The sequence below is a fragment of the Thermobia domestica genome, chromosome 8, assembly GCF_964235325.1.
Source record: "Thermobia domestica chromosome 8, izTheDome1.hap1.1, whole genome shotgun sequence".
NCBI classification, from domain to species: domain Eukaryota; kingdom Metazoa; phylum Arthropoda; class Insecta; order Zygentoma; family Lepismatidae; genus Thermobia; species Thermobia domestica.
Window position 1 is genome coordinate 47,621,133 of NC_137461.1, and position 26,193 is coordinate 47,647,325.

General features: G+C 33.6%; 1 protein-coding gene across 3 annotated transcripts in view; it reads right to left on the reverse strand.

The window, feature by feature from the left end:
- The window catches only part of Ald1 (fructose-bisphosphate aldolase), a 198,876-nt gene that overhangs the window by 70,636 nt on the left and 102,047 nt on the right, over positions 1-26,193 (reverse strand). The window contains exon 1 of one of the 3 annotated variants that reach the window (XM_081768433.1): positions 8,309-8,561. The exons of the other annotated variants lie outside the window; for them this stretch is intronic. The gene's annotated coding sequence lies outside the window, so the exon portion shown is untranslated. Of the gene's footprint in view, positions 1-8,308; positions 8,562-26,193 lie in introns of those variants that run through there. 3 annotated transcript variants of the gene reach the window in all.

Genomic DNA, 26,193 nt, shown 5'->3' on the forward strand with positions numbered 1-26,193 from the left:
GCTCCAAACTATTCATGGCAGTGAAAACATAATAATAATTATTTCTTTTTTAAAATTATGCATCTACATAAATATTTTGTTAAAATTGTATAAATTTGTTTTATAAGAACTTCTTCAGTTTATTATGCATACAAATCAGAAAAGTTATTATTATAATACAGAGATAATTGATGGCTTTTTAAAAATTAAAATATAGTAAATAGTATTGTTTACAATACATCATGGAATTGATCTGGTTTTATAATTCTTAATATTTCCGATCTTATTTACGTTAGTTATGTAGAATTTAACTGATGTTGATCAACAATCGGTCTTCAAAAAATAACAGCTAACATTGAAAGAGCTTTCCATGAAAAACCAAAATACTGTAGTTGCACAATTAAATTTTATTAGAACAAAGATTCCCAGCCTTTAGGAACTGAAACTTTTGTGAAGCATATTAGAATTTTGAGACAACTTTGACAGAACTTTTTCAAAACTCTGAGGCATTTCAGAGTGTTATGTACTGGATGGAACTCCCCATTCCCACTACTCTTCTTAACAGTGGCGGCGGTTGGACGTTAAAAGTGAGGGGGCAAGACATGATCTGAATATTTGTATATAAATGTTAGTTTTCCTGGTTGTTTCTAACATTTTGTTTGACGAAAGGTTGTATAACTAATAGGATACTATATTTTCAGTTAAAATACCGTATATCGTATATAATAGTTTATTAAGTAAATTGAGAAGAACAACGCAAGTAGATACTAGCCCTTTGTACTCTTAAACAAGGAAAGTGTAAGAAGAGATTCGATTCCTTGCTCATGAACATCTTAAAATTCTGTCTGGAAAATAGTGTGATCAGATTATTTAATAAATTTGCAAAACAAATAAATAGAAAGGATAATATTAATCATAGTAATGAATAATGATGCTTGTTTTGCAAAAGTTATATTGAAACTGAGGATTAATGAAAAACTTAATATTTAATTCCACACATGCTATTAAATGTATGTTATCACTCTTAGAAAATGAAAGGCAGTAAATACTACAAGCATATGCTACGACATTTAAAGAAATATTTGCTTTTGCAACTTCTTGAAATATGTTCGTTGCCATTAGGTGCAGTTTTCACTTTCTTGGAACACATCAAAACACAACAATACTTAGAATCAATCTACACTTCAGTTATACAAAATAAACTTAAAACCTAGAATTATGTTCAATTTACTAAATTTTATTGTATATACACTCGTACATCCTTAAACACAACACTTCACTCGTATATTACACTACAAAACAATGGAAAAGGTAGAAGTTTTCTTATCACGCTCTTTTTAATCGATATTCCTTACTTTAGAAAGAAGAAAAGACATTTTAGGAACTGTCAATATTTGTGCAATTAAAGAATAACTTGTGAAATAGGCCCTACTTTTTTGCATAATGTTCTTTCGATTAGCTTCAAAGCGGCTCACTAACACATCGAGCCCTTGTGAGAAGAAATGAAAGTATGCTGAAATTGTGCTCCAATAGGTTATTTTTTGGGGTTATTTTCTGTAGCGATTAAAACGCAATTACTGTAGCTATCTTTACTCCACGGGAAGACAACCAATACGTATTCACGCAACAGCAAATATTATATGGCAGCATTTTTTCCTATAAATCAGTAACACATACAAAATCGTTACATTTCCAAATGAAACTGTATACATTAATTGGTTACTTCAAAAAAGTGCGGGGGCAACTGCCCCCCTTTGCCCCCCCTAATCGCCGCCCATGCTTCTTAATTAGAACAGTAAAAGAGGTTGAGAAATTGGAAATAATTAAAATGTAAAAGTGCACTAACTAAATTTTTTTCTTTCAAAAAAGAACTACAAAAAATTTAAAATTCTTTATATCGCACGAAGAATAAATCCATATGCACAGGAACAACAAGTTTACTTTATCCTTAATTTAAGTATAAAAGAAAAAAACGGTATTTTACATATAAAATCTGTTTAAACGAAGCTTAATTGAATTAATTTTAAAATGTATATATTAAATGTGTATTTCAGTTACAATGTGCATTTAACCTAGGACTTTTCTCCTTACAGAAGAAAATTAGAATTTTACTTACTTACAAGAAAAGGCTAGAACTAATCCCATTAATATGTTACCTATGTAATTGAAGAATAAAAATTAAGATACGATAATTTTAAAAAATCATTGGCTAATACCGGTATATGATTTTAGAATTATTAATCTTTTCAAAATTTCTTTTGTATTCAGTCTGCTTGAACTTATTTATTCCTAAAATAATATAACGGAAGTTCAGAGTGGTCTATACACTATTATTTGCTTAGTAAATAAAGTGAGAATTTACAGATATCGGTATAAGAAAATACTATAAGTATCCATTACGACTCCAAAACTTATTACACAAATAACTAACTTTCTGACCAGAGCTTAACCGACTTATTAACCTAAAGCCTATTTATTAACAAATAAAATGCTAGTTATAACAACGTTATCTTCATGAGACATCAACACATCTTAGAAACACATTACATAATTATTATTATGTAATTATATATATAATTATTTTATTATTTAGGAGAGTACTGTATTTAACCTGAACTAATTAGAAGATACTATTGCAGTTTATTAGTACATTTAGAATTCTGTTCTATTGGAAAGTGCAGTCAAAGTATATTCTATTTTAATACACGCTGTATGACAAAGGATTCCAAGTCCATTGTTTGATTTGTCAAATATACTTTAATATTACTACCGAAGTGTTGACTGCATTAGGCAAAAAACAATTCGAAATCTTTGCTTTCCGTAATTCACGTTCTTCTTTAATATAGAGTACAATGTTCTCTGTAATTTATGTGTATCATATGGAATAAAAACCAGTAATAAAGATGATTACTACAGAATTAATTCATGATACGGATACCAAAATTTTGTTTTAGATGTCCTGCCCTCTTGCAATTCTTCGATAGATTTTGAACTCTCTGTACACTCCAATATCGTGTTACTTTTCCTCAACTACCTAAAGTTATGATCAATTTTCCCCACATGGTCCTATCATAGGTTACACAACTAACCTATGATAGATAGCTTTCTGAGAACAAGTGCCAAATGCAATTCCATTTTGGAATATACTAATACAGTATAAGAAATTAATAGTAAAGCTTATGAAGATATTTTAAAAAATAAATTTTTAAAGATTCTTTTCTTCAGTTTTAATTTTCACATTTAAAATTTAATCGTAGTCTTAGCGTATTACGTTTATGGTATATATCTTGATTGTTAATTGCGCTGAGTGCCTACGCAAGTTTTCTTTTCAGTGTATTGCTTTATATGGAGAATTGCTTTTGTTTTCCTTAAAATAAACTGGAAATATTAATTATGTGATTTTACTGATGTCTTCTCCAGATTTAGTTAAATGATCCTTCTTGCTTCAAAATAAATTTGCAATATTTGTATATATATAATGTAAATCACATTTGATTATGAAGTATTAATATTAAAAATTTAGTTTTCACGAAGCGAGGGGCGTTTACCTAGGCATGTGGAGAAGAAATCTAACATTTCATTAACTAACTCATTTAAAACTAGCTCAAAGATAATTCTCCATATAAGTAAATAGGTTAAAAAGCAAAATTAGAACAAATATTCTTTTTAAAAATCATTATATTCAACGAATATAATTGAAGCAAAAAAATAGTCAATTTTAAACGATCAGATAATTCTCCATATAAGTAAATAGGTTAAAAAGCAAAATTAGAACAAATATTCTTTTTAAAAATCATTATATTCAACGAATATAATTGAAGCAAAAAAATAGTCAATTTTAAACGATCAGTTTTTTTTAAAAAAAAAAATATATATATATATATATATATATATATATATATATATATATATATATATATATATATATATATATATATATATATATATAATAAAACCAAATAACATTTCTTACAGAATATTAGAACATTATATTCAACATGTTATCACATGGAATTACTTTACAGATGTATACCATCCAGTTCAAAATTTCGAAGTGTTTTGAGGAAATTCTTATGGTTGGATTGGCATTATGCCTATTGTTCACATTTTCTAGATGTCCTTTGTTTTACTTTTTTGTCGATTAAAATGTAGATTCATTCCACATGGCTTTGAACACACCGCCACCTTTATTTTATAGTCTATTGATTTATATAGGAAAAATATTTTCTCGTTTTTCTTTGAAATGAAATGCAATTTTTATGATTTGATTCTACTAATTTATTCTTCAAATCTAGTTAAAGTATCCCTTATTTCTTGAAAATTAAATTTTGTTATATATGGTTAATATTTAATAATTAAATTTAATTCAAGTAATTTAGTTTAAGTAATATTACATTACAAATAAAGTAGGGTAGCCAACACCGTTAATACTGCAATTTTATCCGAAATATAGCTGTTTGTTCTTTTACAACGTATTTTATTTTTGCCTGTATTTTTAGAAATGCACAAAATGAGTTAATACTTCCAACGTACGATTTTACTACATATACAAAATGCTATAACTTAAAATAGTAATTTGAAGAAGATTTTAATTGTTGAGTAGTACTTAGGAAGTTGATTCTGATGTAATATATTTCGATGTACATTTTAATTCGGTACGTTCTGGATATTTTAATTAATTAATTTATTTATTTATTTTAAAGTGTTACATTTAGTACATGCTAAGAAGTTTAGCTGTAAATTCTCTTTTTGCACTATTTACAAACAATTTAAATGAAAATAATATATAACAGTTTAATAACTTTCACTTTAAAGATTTACAATAAACTTAGAATAGTTATTTTGCAATTATGTGTCAACGTGCCACTGTTATTCATATTAGAGGTTAAACAATAGTGAGTTATTATTACTACTGTCAAAAACTCATCATTTATGGATAATATAAACTTACAGTTCACGGTTCGCTTCATTGTTATTTAATAGTAATATCTTGTAAACATAATCGCCAGTGATTAGTTGAAATGTATATTATTACTTTTATATAATGCATATATATAAAATTTACACTATTCCCTAGAATAGTGAAAAGTATATTTATTACGCACACTATTTTTCTACAATGTTTTCTTAACTCAAACAACTTACCTGTAAAAATGAAACCAAATAAAAAAATTCCAGGATTACAACCTCTAAAAGATATTCAACGATATTTTTTTTCCGTCTCTCTCCCATCGAAAAGGTAGTACCTTCTTCTGAATAATATAAACAATCAACAAGTGTAATAAAAATTGTCTCTTTATAATGATACAGGTTACACTTTAGATGTTATGTAACAGTTTCGAGCTCCAGAATGGCTGCCTTTCGTGTCCATGTCTTGGGGTTCAATTTTCAGTTGAAAAAAAAAATGAAACGAAATATTATACCACGATTAAAGCAAGTCAATGATGATGGAAGGAAACGGGAATACCCCTAGAAAATCCACGGACACGATGTTGTCCATCACAAATATACTTGACCGGGGATCGAACTAGGATCTTACGCACCAGAGGTAAGAGTTCTACCACTAAGACGCCATGTCCTTTTCCAATTCTCAGTTACCCAGCATCGTAAGACAATTGAAAAACTACTTGAAGCAAGGAGTATCGGTTTCCTAGGTTAAGGAAACCAAGTATAATCGTATACAGTATAGCTTACTTAAGGATGACATCTGGCTGGCCAATGTATTTCATGGCATGAAAATATCTTCGTTTATTATTTGCCATTTATAACCAGGATTTAAGATGACATATCAATAAAAATTTTGTGTTGTTGTTTTATTTCAATATTCACCAAAATGGTGGAATTTTTGTTGTAGTCACTTACAACAAAATAAGGAACATTAATTTGTGTGATTTATTATTATTATTATTATTATTATTATTATTATTATTATTATTATTATTATTATTATTATTATTATTATTATTATTATTATTATTATAGCAGCAAATGTATTAGGATTTCTAAAATATTGTTAGAAACTGCATATCTGATCTTTATAAAAGCGATAAGGATTTCAAAACTAGCATAGTTCTCATATACATATACAACAATCATTTTTATCTATATCTGGAAGCACTTCTAACTCTGCCCACAAAAATACGAACTTTTTTAAATACAAAAATGTTAAATGTTCCTTGAATTCTGTTATACGAGTATAGCATAGTATTCAGATTTTTTTTACATATGTGGCTGAAAGGCAATAAAGATGTGCCTTAAATATATATATATACTGCAGCTTTATAGATTGTGCGGTAAATTATAAATACATGTAATAAATTATGCAATCGGGAGAATAGGCTGATCTATACCCTCATATGCCGGAATATTGTTTTAATTGCTCAAAATTGCTGTTTTAACTCCTTATATAAAGTTTTAACTGCTCAAAATTGCTGTTTTAACTGTTCATAGAGGTGTTACCTAGAAATAGTAGCGTATGCAATGGGGGGAGGGGTTCGGGGTTTAAACCCCTTCAGCAAACATTATGGAAAGATAATTTTTTACAACATTAAGAAAGGGTATGAGATTTGAATGCTCGGGCCCTCCCTTGATTAAATTCTGCGTAGACTACCGCTTAGAAACATATTCAGAGTTAAATAAGTGTTGCATGTTGCACACAATACAAACAAATATTTCTTTAAATACGTAAAGTTTAATTAAAAAAAATGCTTACCTACTTCTTTTTAAAGGCCATATTCTTAAAACTGTAACTAAGATGTTGTTAATACTTTGAGTTCTCAGCTAAGCAAAGAACACTCATATTTCTTTGATTTAATTCTATCTATTACTAAGAATACAGATATTTCAAAGATGTTGATGGCTAGTTTTTATTAGCATACAGTATTTTGTATGCTATCATATTTATGATCATACGTATAACGAACACATTTTACTAAAAATGTTGTATGATGTTTAAATATTGATAAACATTTTGATATAAATGTATTTTGCAGTCAGTAACGAACTAGTCTACACTAGTTATTGATAGAATCTATGAAATAGAACATAGAAAAGAATGATGTATGTTCACAAAAGATGCTGTAATATTTTTGCCTATTATTTGTATTATTAATTGGTAATACATACTAAAAAGAAAAAAGTCATGATTAGGTAACTATTTCGAGGTAATTTTATTGTCATTATAGTCACTAAATTCTGTATCAGCAGTATGTTACATGATTCTAATTTAGTGCATTAATACGAATATTTCAATATTTCATTTACCTTATATGAAAATACATTATATATTTTTTCAGCTTCGAAAATCGACTGTAGTTACCATAACACAAATCCTGTTCTTTTTTTCTATTACTTAATAATAATAAATAATAGACCAATGATCAAATCTTTTGTAAACACTTATTTTTATAGTGTAGATGAATAAGTAACTAGTGCAGAGTAATATCTTAGTGACTGCATAAAAAGTATAAACCAAAACACTCATTAATATTTAAAGGTCACATAATTTTTTTCATATAACCTATTCGTGTAACGTAACATGGCATGATTAGTGTTAGTGCCAGTGGTAGTGAAGGTTGAGTTTTAATATTTCTCGCCAACTGAGATACCCTCATCCCGTAAGATACGCCTCTGCATCCTCAATTCTTAGATGTTAAATGATACAATAAAATCTGTTAAATACTTAGCCAACACTAATTTCGCAGGAAACTACCAATATATACAGACCACGCGGCAATGTGATACTAGTGTGATCTAGAAAATTCCACAGGTACCATACCAGGCCGAAAGAAGATGATTGGCAACATATTAGGTTTTAATAAAATGTTAATTTTTTTCTGTCCCTTTCAAACGTATTTATAAGAATACTAGTAATGAAAACATGAAAAATTACACGTGGATGACATTTAAAACAAGACTGAAGTATTGGATTTATGAGTTGTCACACGGTTTAATTCTTACAGCATAACCCTTCCCTCCTTCAGACATGCGAAGATTTTTCCTAAGTAAATAAATACGTATTTCGCTTCTCAACAATACTTTTTCTTAAAAGATGTGTTGAAATTGGTGATTGATGATAAATAATAATGCGTTCTAAGTACGTAAAAAAAGTAAACATCTAGTATAATAAGACTATATACATACGCATTTCTTTTTATTTACTATTTTCACGCAGATAGGGTGCGAACGTCGTCCCTAAAGGGGAAAGAGAGGAGACACCACACCAATACAGCACTTACACGGCTACTTGTGTCATATACATATAAAACACCAATCACATGCACACACACATACACACATATAAACACAACACATTTGAATATGAACTCACCACAAGAAGAACATAAAGCATTATGTCGTAGTCATCTGCCATCAAAGAGTTTCTTGACAAACCAAACATCCTGCCACGGAGTTCTTATCCTGTCGTGTCCAGTTCCCGCGTCTTGTGAAAACGGAGAATTATCCTTAGCCACCGTGAAAGGGCGAACAACACCAGTTGTGGGAGATGGAAAACCGGTCCCTGACTGGAGCACTGAAGAGCACTCCAGTCGAGGGGTCCGGCCTGTCCCGTCGCCCAAGCGGGACTGAGGCAACTTGGGGTCCGCGCCCCTAAACCGATTCCTCCTTGGACCGCGCCACAGTTTCTGCATTGCAGCTAGCACACTGCAGTCTCCTCCGCACGCAGACGTACAACGTCGGAAGCGCGCCATGGATTCGTTTCGGAAAAAGGGGGAGGATTGATACGAGGGAAAACTGACGGACTGACGTCACATCCTCCCGCGGAGCTACAAATAAAAAAAAAAAAAGTCTCTGAATTGCAAAGCAGTATTACCGGACCATATTCTCCAATTTTCACCAAACAAGAAGTATTGTTTTATTCTATATATATAATAATATTCACGTTGGAGTAAAAATATTTAAGAACATTATATTTACAATGCGTTTTTTTTTTTTTTTTTTTAATATAGAAGAAAATACGCCTGCCAAGTTAACGCCTTTTCCTGAAAGGTAATCGCCCATGATTGTAAATTTATCAATACTGTCCAACCGTTGTTTCAAAGGATTAGCTACATACTTTTTTTTCAGCTTTTTAAGCTACAATTTCCGTGACTTTTGTGGACAGAGAGAGAAGGAAAGGAATAGCATTTCCTATCCAAATATTTTGCTTCAATATAGGAAGAAAACAAAAAAGGGGCTTCTAATCGTTATATATATATATATATATATATATATATATATATATATATATATATATATATATATATATATATATATATATATATATTTAGAAAAACAAAAAGACACGAAACTGCATGTATATTATTAGTTTGTAATCTACCTGTCGGTGTAAGCTACACATGCAATCTCTTAAAAACTTTCATATTTTGAATAATTGTTGACAAGTTTTTACACAAATATTTTGTTCTTCGTTCAAGAAACAGTTGAAATATTTACACTAGTTGACACATTTTCCACTAGCAATCCTGAAAGTTATTTCTGATTAGGAATAAGTCTTTTTTTTTTTCGCTGCTTTTAGAGACTTCATATGTGGACAGAACAATACGAAAAAACAAGAAGTAATTATAAATCTATACTATTATATGAAAGAGTAAAGTGGGTGGGTGATTCATCATCGCTTAAGCCAGTAGTTCTCAACCGCTGTGTCGCGATACACTGGTGTATCGCGCAATCTCATAAGATGTGTCGTCAAATATTAGTAATTTAATAAACCAATCAGTTAAAATCAATTTTGAGATTGACTATACCAGTCAATGCCTCCAACGGCAGCAACAATGCCCATTATTACATAAGAGTCACTATTTTATAGAAATATTTAATCTTGCACTATTATAAGTGGCGTACATAAGTGGGGTTTCGGGATTTTAGCCCCCCTTGAGGAAGATATTTCAAGGTTATGTTAAGATAGACCATATATATATATATATATATATATATATATATATATATATATATATATATATATATGACATATACAAAAATCATGTCCTAAGAGAATATTAGATTGAGCGCTTGAACTCCCCTTGATGAAACTGCGTACGCCACTGACTATTATAATTTATATATAATTTTAATTACAAATCAAACAAGTGTGTTGCGCTGTCATATGTGTAGGGTAAAGTATGTCATCAGTTAAAAAAGGCTGAGAACCACTGGCCTAAGCCATAATACGTACTATAAATAGAAACGTGAAATTTGGACAGATTACTCTTTTTGTGACGAAAGCAACGGATAAGGGAGGACGTTTGAAAAATGTTTACTTTAAGGGGGGAAAAGGGGGTTCAAAATTTCCCCTAAGAATAGTGTATATCACAAATCCCTGGCGTTAAAGAGATAAAACTTGGCATATGAATCCTTTATTAAAAATAAGGAGTATTCTATCTGTTTCAGTATTTTCGAAATTTCCGCTCTAAAGGAAGGGGGAGTACGAGGACGTTTATAAAATACTAAAAATCCACTTCGTTTAATCAGGAAGTGTCAGACATATAGACTTTTATTAAAAATGAGGAAACACCTATTTCTGATAATACGGTTGCAAGTGCGGGGGGAACAAGAAGGAAATTTCAATCATTGAAGTTTCCTTTTATTTATTCACAAAATGCTGGACCGCGCTGGCTCAGTGGTAGAGCGTTCACCTCTGGTGCAAGATCCCTTGGTTCGATCTCAGCCCGCGTCAAGTGAGCTTTGCGGTGGACAAACACCGTGTGTGGGGGGGATTCCTTGGGGTTCCACCGTTTCCTCCCACTTATTCATTCCATCATTTCCTTCATTACTCATCATCACCGTCTCCTTTAGCCTAGCCGGCATAAAGATTTCATTTTCATTCATAAAATGCCGAATGTAAGGATTCGCTGAAATTGTAGACAAAATTTGGTATATAAACTCTCGAATAAAAATAAAGGATTACGTGTTTCAGTGTTTTCAACAATTTTGCTTCTAAAGAGGGAAAAGAGCCAATTTCTATAATATTGAAATTTTCCCTTAGTTATTCACTCAGTACTGAATTGAAGAATTCGCGTTGGTTTGACAAATTTTAGGGGTCTAGTTAGTGGGATTTTTTTTTAAATTTAAGAAGAATGAAATAATTTAGAGGAATGACAATTGGTCCAAAAAAGAGACGAAAAATTTGGTATATAATGTCTTACATAAAAAAAAAAAATAAAGAACATATATTTCAGCGTTTTCAAATACTCCCTCCTAAGAGGAAAAAACGGGGGTCGATTCTATAACATCCAAATTTACTGCGAAAGTATCCAAATGTAAGGATTTGCTTAAGTTGGAGACGTGAAATTTAGTTTATAAACTCTTGACTAAAAATAAGAGAATTCGTGTTTCGCCTAGGGATGTACCGATATATCGGTATCGGTGATATCGGCCACTTTTGGGAGTATCGGCATCGGCAAATGGACACCGATATTTACCGATACATTTTCCGAACTATTTTCAATTTGTCTAATATTAACAGTTACACTTATATTTGATCGATTTCTTTATGCATGTGTATGCCTTTGATTTGCCCTACTCGTACTCAATTGATAATTTTAGTCCCTCTATAAAAACACTGGTGAAGAAAAGCCAAAGGTCCTCAGTCAGGATCATGGGTGCCCGAAGAAAATTTTCTAGGGAAGGCCCATTCCATGGTTCCTCTATTACGTCTGGTATTTAATATACGTGGTTTGCTATAGGCCCTATTATGTATACATTTTCGTGAGCCAGGAGGGCCGGGACTCACCCTGCCCTCCCCCTTCGGGCGCCAATGATCAGGATAGCAGACCCGTCATTTGAGTCCCAAATGAGACAGAGGTTTCGATTCAGAAGAAAATGCTATGGAAGAAACTCACAAGACGCTCATTTTCTCATTTCCTTCTTACTGGTTAAAGTTAATAAATAGTTTTATCATTTTCGACTTCGCTTAAAGAATCCTCTTACTTTTATGATATATATACAGCAACACTTGGTTCACCAAGCATAATTTTTTAAACAATAAAAATTTGTAATGGCAGTATCCCTTTGCATTATATGTATGCAGGGGCAGTGATTAGGGGCAGGAGGGAGCAGTTGCCCCCACTTTTTTGAAGTAACCCCTTATTGTATATAGTTTAATTTGAAAATGTAAAGTTGTTGTACGTATTACTGGTTCATAGAAAAAATGGTGCTATATAATATTTGTCGTGGCGTGAGTACGTATTGGTTATTTGTCTTCCCGTGGAGTTAAGAAAGCTACATGAATTGCGTTTTAATCGCTACGGAAAATGCCCCAAATTTAACCTTTTGGACCGCACTAATTCCAGCGTACTTTCACTTCTTCTTACAAGATCTCGATATTAGTCAGCCACTTTGAAACTAATTGAGAGAACATTTCGCAAAATAAGAAAAGTTTTTCACAAGTTATTCTTTAATTCCACAAAAAACAAATCGACAGTTCCTAAAACGTCATTTCTTCTTTCTAATAGTAAGGAATATTGATTGAAAAGAGAGTAATAAGAATCAACTTCTACCTTTTTCATTGTTTTGCCACAGCATTTATGATATTCCGCAGTTACAAATTGGTGGTAAAAGAAAAAATGTTTCTCTTTTTACTAGCAGACGCAACAATGCCTTTTCGCAGACGCAACAAAGCCCTTTTCGTTGGATTTTTTCTTTGAACAGAAAACAAGAAGGAAACAGTTGAGAATACTGGAAGAGCATTGCCAGAACGAACTTAACCCTTATCCGGCAAGTGGGGCTTCCCAGGCCCAGTAGCTTCATTTATTTTTTCAAATTTCTCAGTAACCATAAATGTTTCGATGACATAAAATTCTGAATTCTTCTATCGTTCGTCGAAGTTAAAGTCATGAACATATCGAGTTGGTAAGGCTAATAGAGTTGGTAAGGCCCAGTTCTGCCGTGTCGTGACAAAACGCTGTAACTTTGGCGAAGAAGTTTTGCGAAAATGAGCCTTAAAGTTTTCATCCGAAAATGTGATCTGTATCGTGTAGAAATAGTGTATCTTGACTTTGGAAACACGTGGTTACATGTAATGTTACGTAAATGCATGTTGTGTGATTAAATTTGGTGAAAATTGATTGGTTGACCATTATTGCCTAGTTACACTGGTTCTACATGATACAGATCACATTTTCGGATTAAAACTTTAAGGCTCATTTTCGCAAAACTTCTTCGCCAAAGTTACAGCGTTTTGTCACGACACGGCAGAGTTGTCGTCTACGTTACAAAAACATCTTGCCCGGACAAGGGTTAAAAGAAAGAAATACTTTTTTCGAAATGTATGAAATTGTATATTAAATGTATTTGATTAAATTCAATAGATAATACATTTACATATTTGGAACCTCGTATTAGGGAATCTGTTAATTTAGCTATATTGAGCTGTCACTTTTTATCACCGTATATATATATATACAGTGGCGTATTTACGATTTTGTTTATGGGGGCTTTGCTAACTTTCGGGGAGGGCTTTGCCTGAAAATGTGAAAATTCTGCAAGATATTTCATATACTTTACTATAGTAATTAAGATTTCGGGGGGGCTTAAACCCGGAAGCCCCCCTTAAATACGCCACTATATATATACCAGTGGTGTATATATATATATATATAGCTATATATATAAGATATAACCAGTGGTCACCGACTACTACTTGTTAACAAAATGTTGACCATCCTCTTAGGTATTGACCAACACCAATATAATCTCTCTATGACTTAAGGCTCCCGAGATATGGCTCCTTAAATCTCCCGAAATCGGAACTTTTTTGGCCAATATCTTGGGAACGGTAGGCCTAAGTCATAGAGAGATGATGTTGGTGTTGATCAATACCTAAGAGGATGGTGAACATTTTGATATCAAATAATGACCGGTGGCCACTGACTAACTGGGCACTAGCCAAATCACACAATTTTCCAGACAGAATTTTAAGATATTCATGAGCAAGGAATCAAATCTCTTCTTAGATCTTCGTTGTTTTAGAGTACAAAACGCTAGTACCTACTTGCGTTGCTCTTGTCAATTTACTTAATAAAATATGATATACGATACACGGTATTTTAACTGAAAAAATAGTATCCTATTAATTATACAACCTTTCGTCAAACACAGTGTTAGAAACAATCAAGAAAACTAACATTGACACACAAATGTTCAGATCATGTCTTGCTCCTCCCACTTTTAACGTCCAATCGCCGCCACTGTATGTATGTAATAGAGACTAGTAAATGCAATGTAACTGTCAAAGTACATTAACACACTAAATATCAATCACTGACTCTTAGAATTAAGTTTACACTATAATTGACTCTTAGAATTAAGTTTACACTATAAGGCCTGTAAGTCATTTGCTGCATTTTAAGTCATTTTATGTGACTTCGATTAAATTTAGAGGAAATATGTTTTTTTTGTGTGGAATGTAATATGAAATACTGCCTTTTGTCTTTGTATGTCAAATTTTGGCCTTATATCTAATATACCCTATTATAATGTAGATAATTTTATTATTCTGAAAATTCCTGATAATGTATAAGACATATGTTCAAAAGTATCGGTATCGGGTATCGGTGAAAAAATTGGTATCGGTACATCGCCAATTTCAGCAGGTTTTTTTTTCAACCGAAGACACTTTTAACCGCGTACTGTCTTTGTTAAGTATAAATTGGCAAAACATAAGAAACACCAGTTAGGTTAAATAAAACATTGGAAAAAATGCAGATTCTTGGTAATAAAGCCGAGGTATTACGTATATTGACATACTTACGTTAGTTCGGATTAAGAATATAATTGAATTTCCCCATTCCTACTTCTAAAATAACTCTTATGATTATCATATACCTTGATAGGTGAATGATTCAGCTAATTATGCCATAGCTGAGGCATCTGGTTTCAAATTGCAAGTACAGAATTTTATGGAATGCAAATATGAAATGAAATCTAAGTTTTACGTCCTACGATTATGCCGGCTAGGCTAAAGAAGACGGTGATGATGAAAACAAATGAAATGGTGAAATGAAGAAAGTGGGAGGAAACGAGAGAACCTCAAGAAAACCCACGCACACGATGTTTGTCCACCACAAAGTACACAAAGTTTATGGAATGTTAACATCTAATTAGAGTAAATAATTATATATTCCAAAAGTGTGTACACTTTTAGATTCAAAGTACAGAAAATGCAAACTAAAAGTACAGAATTGTATACAATATTAAGGTCTAATAAGAGTAAATAATACTTTGTGTGTTCGTAAGTACAGTATCAATCCAATGCAGATATCTAAAATGTCAAGGTTATTTTGATATCATTTCGAACATGTTTCTTAACGGAAATCCATACTGCGTCACTGAGCGTAAACTAATTATATAAAAGCCTTTGGCGACACATGAAAAATAAGGCTGAAAGAACATCACATGCAAGCCAAGTATTATACAAAGAACGTTATTGTTTTTTTTTTTTCAATCATCTAAAGCACCATACTGTGCTATTGATATTAATCATATAGTAAACACAACAAACCAAATAAAGAGAATGTTTCATTATTTATTAAAAAAGATCCACATGTTGAACTCGAACAAGCAACAATACGTAATGCTAAATTAACCCACTTACCCCTTCGTTTACGCGACTATTTCGGCTTTCTAGACCAGAATTTGCTACCTTTTAATTAAAATAGCTTCTCAATCGCTACACGATCCTAAATCAAGCTTGAAAATGTTGTGCCCTCACTAGGATTGATTGATTGAGAGCTACCTCGTGGCTAAGCGGTTAGCATACGCGCCTTCGATTCCCGGCGTGAGATCATCTGGTTCGATCCACGTTAAAACTGTAGGTCCACGTCTCATATAACCTCGTTGCTGAACGGAATGCTAAACTCCAAATCAAATCAAATTGGTTGAGGTTTTAATGGGGACGTCAGCATCGAGGCCCTCACTAGGAGTCAAACCCGTGACTTTACGCATAAGGTTTTGATTTGAATTTAGAACCGTTTTCAGCAGAAAAACTATATGAGACGTAGACCTACAGCCTAACGTGGGATCCGAAGCACATTAACTCCCGCCGAGCATCTTACATATAAATCACATACGTTAAGTAAACGCAGTATTTTATTATTATTAAAAAAACAGAATTCCCTAGTAATTGTGTACAGTAAGCATACATTCATGATTTTAGGATTGATTCATAATGGGAATTGGTTCTAGAGCTAAAAACCATGAGAGTAAAAATTGTACAATAATTTTAGTGTATATTCGAGGAAAAATTAAATACAGGTTGACACACACAAAAATCCGCCATAATAATCTGGTTCCTTTAGATTTCTGGCATGGATTTCGAAGCGCATTTTCAAATTTACCGCGTTGGCGTCCCACTGTTTTCTGCAAGTTTCGTTTAAGTTTTGACGGCGCTGTAGGCGATAATCAGTTGTTGGATCTTGCACCTGCTATAAAAGGCATTCTTTCTCATTTATTCTCATTTTATCATTTATTTGCTGCAGTATAGTCTCATTAGTTGAACTAAAATTCTGTAGAGCCATTTTATTCAGTTGGTGAACATTAAAATGTCAGTTTGCTCCTCATTTAATGTTTAATTCTCCTCCTTTAAATCAGTTTCTGGTAAATACGAAGGAGAATCAGAAACTAAAGTTATGAGGCCGATATTTCTGGAGTTTTGCCCGTTGTAGAGGAATGAGGAATGTGCGGTAATTTTAATATATGGAGTTTACAACTGTGCAAAGTTTCAGGCATCGACTACGTACAGCGCTAGTTATATGTAAACACAAATGAGGACTCGTTTGTAAAGCTGGTCTCGTAAAGAAGTTCGTTCAGTTATTCGATTTCTCTGGGCGACATACATAACCGCGGCTGAAATTCACCGGCAAATGGTAGAGGTTTACGGAGAGACTGTAATGTCTTGTCAGCATGCTCGCAGAACGGTGTTGAAAGTTCGCAGCTAGTAGGGAAAACGTCACCAACGAGGATCGCAGCCCAGAAAGACTACCACACTGTTGAAGCAGTTTCGCTGGAACATCATCGACCACCTTCCTTACTGCCCAGCTCTCGCTCCAAACGACTTCCACCTGTTCCCGCACCTGAGGGAGGCCGTCGCTTCGCTTCAGATGAGGAGGTGAAACACTTCGTGAGACAACGTGGCTGAACACTGAATACATAAGGATAGGATTTTTACTAGAAGGGAATCTCCAAACTCATCCTACGATGCGATAAGTATCACAACCAATATGGAGACTATGTCGAAAAATAACCTAATGTATGTACAATCTATTGGCTGTATTGGTTGTATGAAATAATATATACACGTTTAACGCCAGGCTTTGTAACCTTACTTTTTGATCAATCCTCATATACAGGGTGGTAGGGAACTCCACCGAAAAACTTTGGGAGGCGATTCCTTATATGAAATTAAAGAAAAAAGTTATAATAAACATGGGACGAAAAACGTCTCCTTTCCGAGTTATGAACCGCCGAAAATTCGAAAATTCACGTTTCGAAACGCTCTGCCTTAGGAACTACAGGACCGATCCCAAGCGGTTTAAGGAATTACAAAGGAACTAGTATGCGAACTATCTAAATATCCATGTTTTACCATCCTCCGTTATCGGCGAAACGAACTATAAAAAGGAAATTGAGGTATAGGGATACTCCTTTTAAGTACTAATAACGCGTTCGTTTTGCCGATAACGGATGGTGAAACATGGATATTTAGATAGTTCGCATATTAGTTCCTGTGTAACTCCTTAAACCGCTTGTTAGAGGTCCTATAGTTTCTAAGACAGAACGTTTCGAAACATGATTTTTTGAATTTTCCGCGGTTCATAACTCTGAAATGAGACGTTTTTCGACCTATAAGAACTTTTTTCTTTCATTTCATATAAGGAATCACCTCCCAAAGTTTGTCGGTGGAGTTACCTACCACCCTGTATAGAGCATAAATAACGATACAAAATTCAGCATTCCTCAGGTTCTGGATTTTTTAAATGTCAATGTATAAAATTAAATTTGTAGTTTTACGTCCCAGGGATTAATGAACGTTGAGTTGAGTTGAGTTGACTTAGTTTAGCGTCCTTTTCAGCAGCGAGGCTATATGAGACGTGGACCTACTGATTAACGTGGAATCCAAACCACATGAGCTCCCGCCGGGAATCGAACCCGGGTCTCCCACGCCAAAGGCGCGTACGCTAACCGCTTAGCCACGAGAGAGCTCTATTAATGAACGTGTATGATTATGAAGTCATTGATGGAATGGAAGTATGGAAAGAAAAAACCAGAACCCACGGCAAGATGTAATCCGCCACCTTAAACTCGAATGACCGGGGATTGAACCAGGGATACCTTGTACCAAACGTAAGCGCTCCACCACTGAGCCATTGTGGTTACCCTAAAAAAAAAAAAAAGCGCAGTGATGCGACATACGTATATCAATCGATTGATCTTTCCGAGCTGAACAAAACGACATGAATTAAGCTAAATTCTCATGTGTAATTTTCGAGAAAATTACCAAAAACGGTTCTTTTATGGTGCTAAAAATTTGGCCAATAATAACGGACTCAAAAATATGCATCCTATTGTGAAAAACTAATACTACAACATATCCCCATCAAGCCTTTGACTATCTTATGGTTAATATTCTTATCTCATTGCACTAATATAAAATAATGTGTGTATGTGTGTGTGTGTGTGTGTGTGTGTGTGTGTGTGTCATAAGATTTTCGCATAGAAAGCCAACACACTTTCGTACACAGACTGACCTCCGCTAGATCAAATCGCGTACGAAGCCTTTTGTTTTCAATTTTCGACTCGAAAGAGAGATTGGGAGAGTCAGACGTTCTAGAGCAGCGTTTCCCAACCTTTTTCAACTTGCGGCACACTACAGATGTAACTTGAATTCTCGCGGCACACTATATAGATATTATTATTATTATTATTATTATTATTAAAATTTGTAAACATAAAACACCTTGGTATTTTTTTCTGTGATTACTGATATCTTTTTCCCAGACAAGAAAGTTCGATCCCTGGTTTCAATCCGTGGTAAATCATTATGCTTATTTTTCATTCTAATTTAAAAATATAAAACAACTACATTGAAATATAGGACTCAGGTTTATAAAAATACACTTTCTCTTTGTAAAATTGTATCCAACCTTTCACTAAGAAGGAAGATCACTAAATAACGAACGAACAAACAAATCTCTTGTACTTCTAAAACACAAATGAGGGTAATTTGCATGCAGGTTTGCTTTCTCGAAATGATTGAATATTATTTTAAAATTTCAAGTTACGAAATAGTCTGCAACATAAAGAAGCAATAATGGTGATAACAATTATAACAAATACATTTTTAACATTAGAAATGTAGAGAATAGTAACACAGTATGGAACTTAAAATTATAGATTCATAGTAGACGCTCAAAGTAATGTGAAATACAAATATACATTTTTCCTCACAAATATAATGTGAGACACAATGTCTTGCAATTTAATTGCAATAGAATTAATAATTGTTTCGATTTCCTCGCGGCACACCAGCGGTCTATTCGCGGCACATCTGTTGGGAAACGCTGTTCTAGAGGTTCAAAAAAAAGTATAGAGTACCTTAGATGATTCTCAAGTTAGACAATCCACACTACACCACGGTGATGTGTGTTGCATAGTGTCCAGGTCATGTGAGGAACTGAATGTTCTACTAATGAAATATAACAAATTTATCACTAACTCTTAAATGTTAAATATCTTTCAACTAATGTTTTCAGAGTTTAACATGTTTATTTCCATGTAGCAATACTTTCTGAACCTTTTCTAAACAGAGAGGTTTATAAAGATGATGAAAAAATGACTACCTTTATCTGTTCAAAGTATTTGACGATATAAACTACGCATATAAGTGAGGAGCAAAATATGCTAAGACATTTATAATTCATTCCCTCGTTAAAGAACTACAAAAGTTCGAAAGTTGCTGCGCAGTACATAATTGTCGAATATTTTATCATTGCAACATTTCGCAATCTTATGTTTAACGTTTGTTATTCGCTTCGTTTTTACTACTCTAATATCTTATTTCTGTGTTCTCACAGATCTATTCTACCGACTTTGCGTAGTCCATTTACGTCTTTATGTTTCTCATTCTGTTATAGTTTTGCTATTGACTCAACGATATCACTCAAACTCTAACTGGGAATGGTATAAATCTATCATTTCCGGCTTTAATATTGATCCTCAACAGAGGAAGTATGATACGGTTATATGCGAGGGCAAGCCCGAAAATAAGTTCCCCTCTCGTTTTCCCCAGGAAAGCGAGCAGCCTTGCCCATCGGCCATAGAGTCCTGATCTCCCACCCAGTGACTTTCATTTGTTTCCGGCTTTGAGGAAGACTCTTGGCGGAAGGTGCTTTGGAAGCAATGCTGAAGTCTCAGGAGCTGTTCGACGCTTATTCCGTATGCGGAGTCTTGAATTTTTCCTGGAGTAATTTTTGAAGATTATAGACCGGTATGACAAGAGTCTCCATGTACGTGGTACTTATGTGAAAAAATAAAGGTGCGTCTGATCTTTAATGTCACGTGCTATTTTTGGTCTTGCATCCCCACCTCTGTCTACAGTCACCTGGGGAAACTTATTTTTGGACTCTACTCGTATATGTAAGAACGGTTATATATAGGGTGTCCCATAAAGAACCAGCTGTTGAAATGCCGCCATTTCTATGGCAACACTGAACATTACATGATTTTCACCTGTTGTCTTTGTGGTTAGTAATATCGGAGCGCTGAATGCGTATTTTCGCAATACACTGAACTCTAGCCCTAAGGCATTATGAACGGGGATACGCTTGGCAAACAATGTAGGAAAAATGAATGACGTCTATATCGCGATCCTGTTGGTGACATCCTCATGACAAACATATAGCACAAAGTAAACGCCAGATGTCGGCCCTCGTAGCCGAGTGAGCTAGCACAACATGGTAATAAGGACAATCGCTTTTGGCGTGGGTTCAAACCCTGCCTAAGGAGTTTTTAAAATTATTTTTAAAATTGTTTATTACACTTCTTTCGTTAAAATAAGATTAAAAATAATATTCAAAAAGTGATTTAAGGATTAGTTTTTAAAATTTTCATTAAACTTCTGTCATTAAAATAAGTTTGCCTTTGTACTTATACAGATCCTTAGCAAAAGCAGTAGCAGTAGTAGTAGTAGTAGTAGTAGTAAAAGTAGTAGAAGAAGGAGGAGGAAGAACGGGTTAGAATGAAATTCAGCATTCATTTGTTTCCGTGCGATGTTGCCAAACGTAATGCCTTCTGGCTAGGGCTAAGTGTATTTCGAATAGCGCACCGAATAGCGCATGATCATCATCTGTTTTCTGTACGAGTAGGAATGGAACTCTTCAAGACGGACAAGCTGATATGATGCAGCCTAAAAATTTAGAAAATTGTCAGTAACAAAAAAAAAAAAAAAAAAAAAAAAAACAGCTTCTGTATTTTGAAGTACGAATAGAAAAATTAAGTCATAAAGCTAGTTGAGGGGAGGAAGGGAGGGTTCTTATTGACCAGAAAATTCGGCTTGGTAGTTAACATGTTTATAAGAAGTGTAGCCAGAGCCTAAATTTTAGGCAGGAGAGGAGACTAGACATTTACGTACACATTCAGTTAAATAAATATAAACTGTATATTCTCTTTTAGGCTTGGAGAGAATCTAGATTTCCTGAGACACTCAAGCTACTCCAGTCGTCTTTCGATTCTCGAAAGCACTATTCTCCTGAGCAAGAAAAGATTATGGAAATAACTTGTTCTATTTTGAGGAACATATTCCATTCTTGTTAAGACGAAAGGAAATATATTAAAAGAAAGAAAAAGAAAAGAGACTTTCCGGATGCTAAAAATAAAGAAGGGATGTCTCACGAATCCTTTGTATAAAAATTTAATTACAAATTAGATAATAAATAGACAAAAGGAACACAGTCTAATCGATAGCATTATTTTTATAGCTCTACCGGTAACACCTATCCTAAAAATAAGCTATGACGCACATTCCTTAGTAACTTGAGATTTCGGTTAGCATCACTGTTCTACCTCTGTGAGGATTTCCCTAAAACCCTTCGTGCTGGCTTGTTTGGTGAGAGAGAAACTGAGAGAGGCGCTTATTGATTGGTTCATGTCCGCGCACGGGATAAAAGCCGCTTCCGTTTGAAGTCAAGGGAAGGAAACAAGCAAGAAAGGGTGGGCCTCACCTTAGATTCCATCATCGAACTGTATAAGAACGTCATAACACCACCATATAAATTTACTTAAAAAGCAAGAAATAGTGACATTTCAGGAGGAAGGCATTTGAAACTGAACACCTGTACTTATCTTTTTGTATATACAAAGTGTATAGAAAATGCAAAGGTAAACTTCGGGGAATGGATCATAAAATTAAGTAATCCTATTGAATGCCTATAAGCGAATTAGGCAGATAAATGAAAATGTGCTCTTATTACCAAATAAGCAGACAGAGACCAATTCTAACAAAATTGAAGCATTTTGTTTACAACTCGTACTATTGAGTTCCTTTCAAGTGTTTATGTTTAAAACCATCATATCATTGATACACGAAGAACTGCAGATTATTACGATGCTTTAGAAGCCAAATTAACAAATTCTAAATCAATTAGCTGACTAATGAATGATACATACAAGGGCACGATGCACAATAGTCCCAGAAAGACAAAAGTAAATGGAAATTATATGAGTAATGACACAGCAGCCGCAAATTATTCCGAGCATCTTCATGAGCTAATCCAGTGGTCGCACAGTTCAATAGTGGGTGTCTCTAAATTTTAGAATTTAAAAAGAGTGAAGTACTTAATAATTAATCAAAATCAATGTTGATTGTTTTTGATTGATTGATTTTTGAGTTTTTACGTCCCGTTCAGCAGCGAGGCTATATGAGACGTGGACCTACTGATTAACGTGGAATCCGAACCACATGAGCTCCCGCTGGGAATCGAAACCGGGTCTCCCGCGCCAAAGGCGCGCATGCTAACCGCTTAGACACGAAGGAGCTCAAAATCAATGTTGAGACACTGTAGCAGTCAATGTCTCCACTGTAGTAGCAACAATGCTCTTTACTACATAGAGTCAGTTCTTTATAAAAACTTAGACGCTTACATTATTATGACTTACATTACTATTTTAAAAAAAATAAACAAATGTGTCGCGATTTAGTGGACATTTACTAAAATGTGTCGTCATGAGTCTAAAAAGATTGGGAACCTTTGGGGCGGCTAATCGTCTGTTTCAGCGTTCTTCATTGGCATTCCATCCTTAATTGCAGAATAGCGTACAATTTCAACTTACTTTGCAGTAAACCAGAGTTGTACAAGTAATGCCAATCCATTCGCCAATCAAAAATGGATTAGCCAGTGAAGAACACTGAAACAGACGACTAGCCAAGCAAGATCTCCGATACAATTCCCAGATATTCCCAAAATGGTTACTATGACATTACTTGTATTATTTCTATTTACTCTCGTTTACTGTTGACGGTAATAACATCTTTAAGCTCAGTTGTAACGCTTTTGCTTCCACCTGAATCAATAGCTATAGTTTCATTGCTATACAATTAGAACATCAAAAAACTTCGAGGCATACGCAACAAAGGCAAGAGTGATAACCTTTTCGGTTTATATTTAACTGTACGAAGAATATGCTCTTGCCTGGATTCGAGTGGCGTAACGTAATAGGATCTCATGACCCATCACGCAGATTCGAATCCTGCTCAGGACCTGGACGTTATGAACTGACCTCTCATAATTTATTTCATTATTATAGTTCATTTATCATCGTTGTCGTTCGCATTAAAACTCATAAATAAAAAAAGAATTAAAAAATGTTTTAAACATGTTTTCTTCAAATAATTAACAAACAAAATAAAATAAATAGTACTAGAAAGTAAAAAAAAAATACATGTTTAAGAAAATTACTTCTAAAAATTTCTATTTGTACACGACTAAAAAAAAAAAAAGGCATGGGAACCATTCTCATTTTATTTATATGAGTATTGATGAATTGATTGCATATGAAAGCCTCCTCATGATTTTCTCTTTAGTCGTACACATTTTTTTTAAAAAGTAGCTAACTTTCCTCATGTATTTCTGTTTAGTCCCATACAAACAGATTTTTAAAAGTTAGTTTCTTCATGCTTTTCTCTATACAGTTTTTTCTTTACTTTTTAGTACAATTTGTTTTATTTTGTACATATGTTTTTAAAAACACGTTTTTAAAATTTTGAAATATAATTTGTATCCTTTTTATTATTTTGGTACTATTTGTTTATTTTTTTGTTACGTTTTTTAAAAAAGAAGTATGTTTCTTATTTCTTTACTTTATTTTTTCAAATATATTATGCAAAATCGTGAAAATCGCAAATTTTGTTCCAATTTTTGAATGCTAACCCCAGTATCCTAGATAACACCGTTTTACTCAAGAATTAAGCTAGTTGCATACAAACAAACTCTTGTCTACCTTTTAAAAATCTTTTAATTTAACGTATTATGATTATGACTGTTAGGCTAAGGAAGACGGATGATTAAGGTAAGTAAATGATTATGGACGAAATGGTGGAATGAGAATGTGGGAGGAAACTGAAGTATTCCGAGAAAATTCTCGGACACACTATTGTCCACCACAAATTTACTTGATCGGGCATCGAACCAGGGACCTCACGCATCAGAGGTAAGCACTCCACCACTGTTACTGTGACTCCATGTTGATCGTAAACATCAAAGAAGAGATCTAATTTTAAAAATACATATGTTGTATATAAAATACAAAATATACATGTAGAATGCAAAAGTTCACCATTCTATGACGTCGAGAAATTAGTTCAATTTAGACTGCAAGATTTGAAGTCACCATTGAACTAGGGTAAGTTAAAGAAAAACACGTAATAAATAATTTTGTCTGTGTAGACAAGTGGCTCCGAACAAAAGGAGTTGTATGGTCCGCAAAGAAATCAAAAGTTAGTGAAAGGATTGTGCTAAGACTAATGAAGTTGACAAGAGGTAAGAATACAACGCGTTTTCATCTGAAATCAAAATTCGGAATCACATACACTATCGACATGTAGTACCAGAATATCAGGAGTTCGAAGCCTCACAAAGGAGGATGGAATATGCTTCTTAAAAAAAAAAAAAATGTTGAAAACCTAAAAACGCAGATCAAAGTTACAGAATTGTTATCAAATACACCAACTTCCATCCGTATTACACAAAATGTATTTTAATCGATCAGTTTCCCCCCTCCTCAAGAATTTAAGGGAACGTGAAAGAAAGATCAAGAAGGAACAGGCAATTTTCGTTCCCTTCTCGCTACAAATATAATACTCTAAATAACAGACAGAAGTTTTCAATTCATCTACTCGATTTCAAACAAAGATGAATGTCTCTCTAATAGCGTGATAAAATTCGTTGCCTTTTACTTACGTCGGGAGCGCTCATGAATTTGAATCGTAAGCATAAATCAATCACTTTTCGTAATTCATTCCCCTCTTATTTCATGAATGAAACAAGGAAATGTGAAAACGTAACAAGTTGAAATCTTAATCGATAGCATCTCTTTAATATACACAGTGATATTCTATACAGTTCGTTCATAATCACTGTTATGTATGTACACGGTGTACGGAATATATTGAGCACATATCTATGATTTTGTATTATGTAGCCAGTGAGTGGAGAGGCATGGTACAATCATGGACTACAATTGTAACTTGAAATGAAACGGCCATATTGTAGTTTTTTTAAAAAAGCAGATCAAATCACAGACAGCATTTGTGTCATCGAAGATAAGAAAACATCATTTTACCACAAAACAACGCCATTTTTGGCAAGAATCTGGGGGTCTCCCAGGTTCCCAAACGTGGCACCATGTGATTTCCACGTGTGTGGTTTCGTCGAAAACAGCTTTTCTTACCTTTTCTCTCGAGATCTACTGAAGCTTAAAAAAAAAGGTAACTGGAACCTTGACTGCTGTACTAAGCAGTGGCGTATAAAAGGTTGGTTCCATGTTTTAATCCACCCCTTAAGTAAGAGATCATGCAAAAATAAACATTTACCATATTAAGCTAGGCATAACACCTGAAACGATATGAATGAAATTGGGAGCTTGAAACTCTCTCTTGATGAAATCTGCGTACGCCGCTGGTTATGAGACACGCCGCTTCAAGGAGGA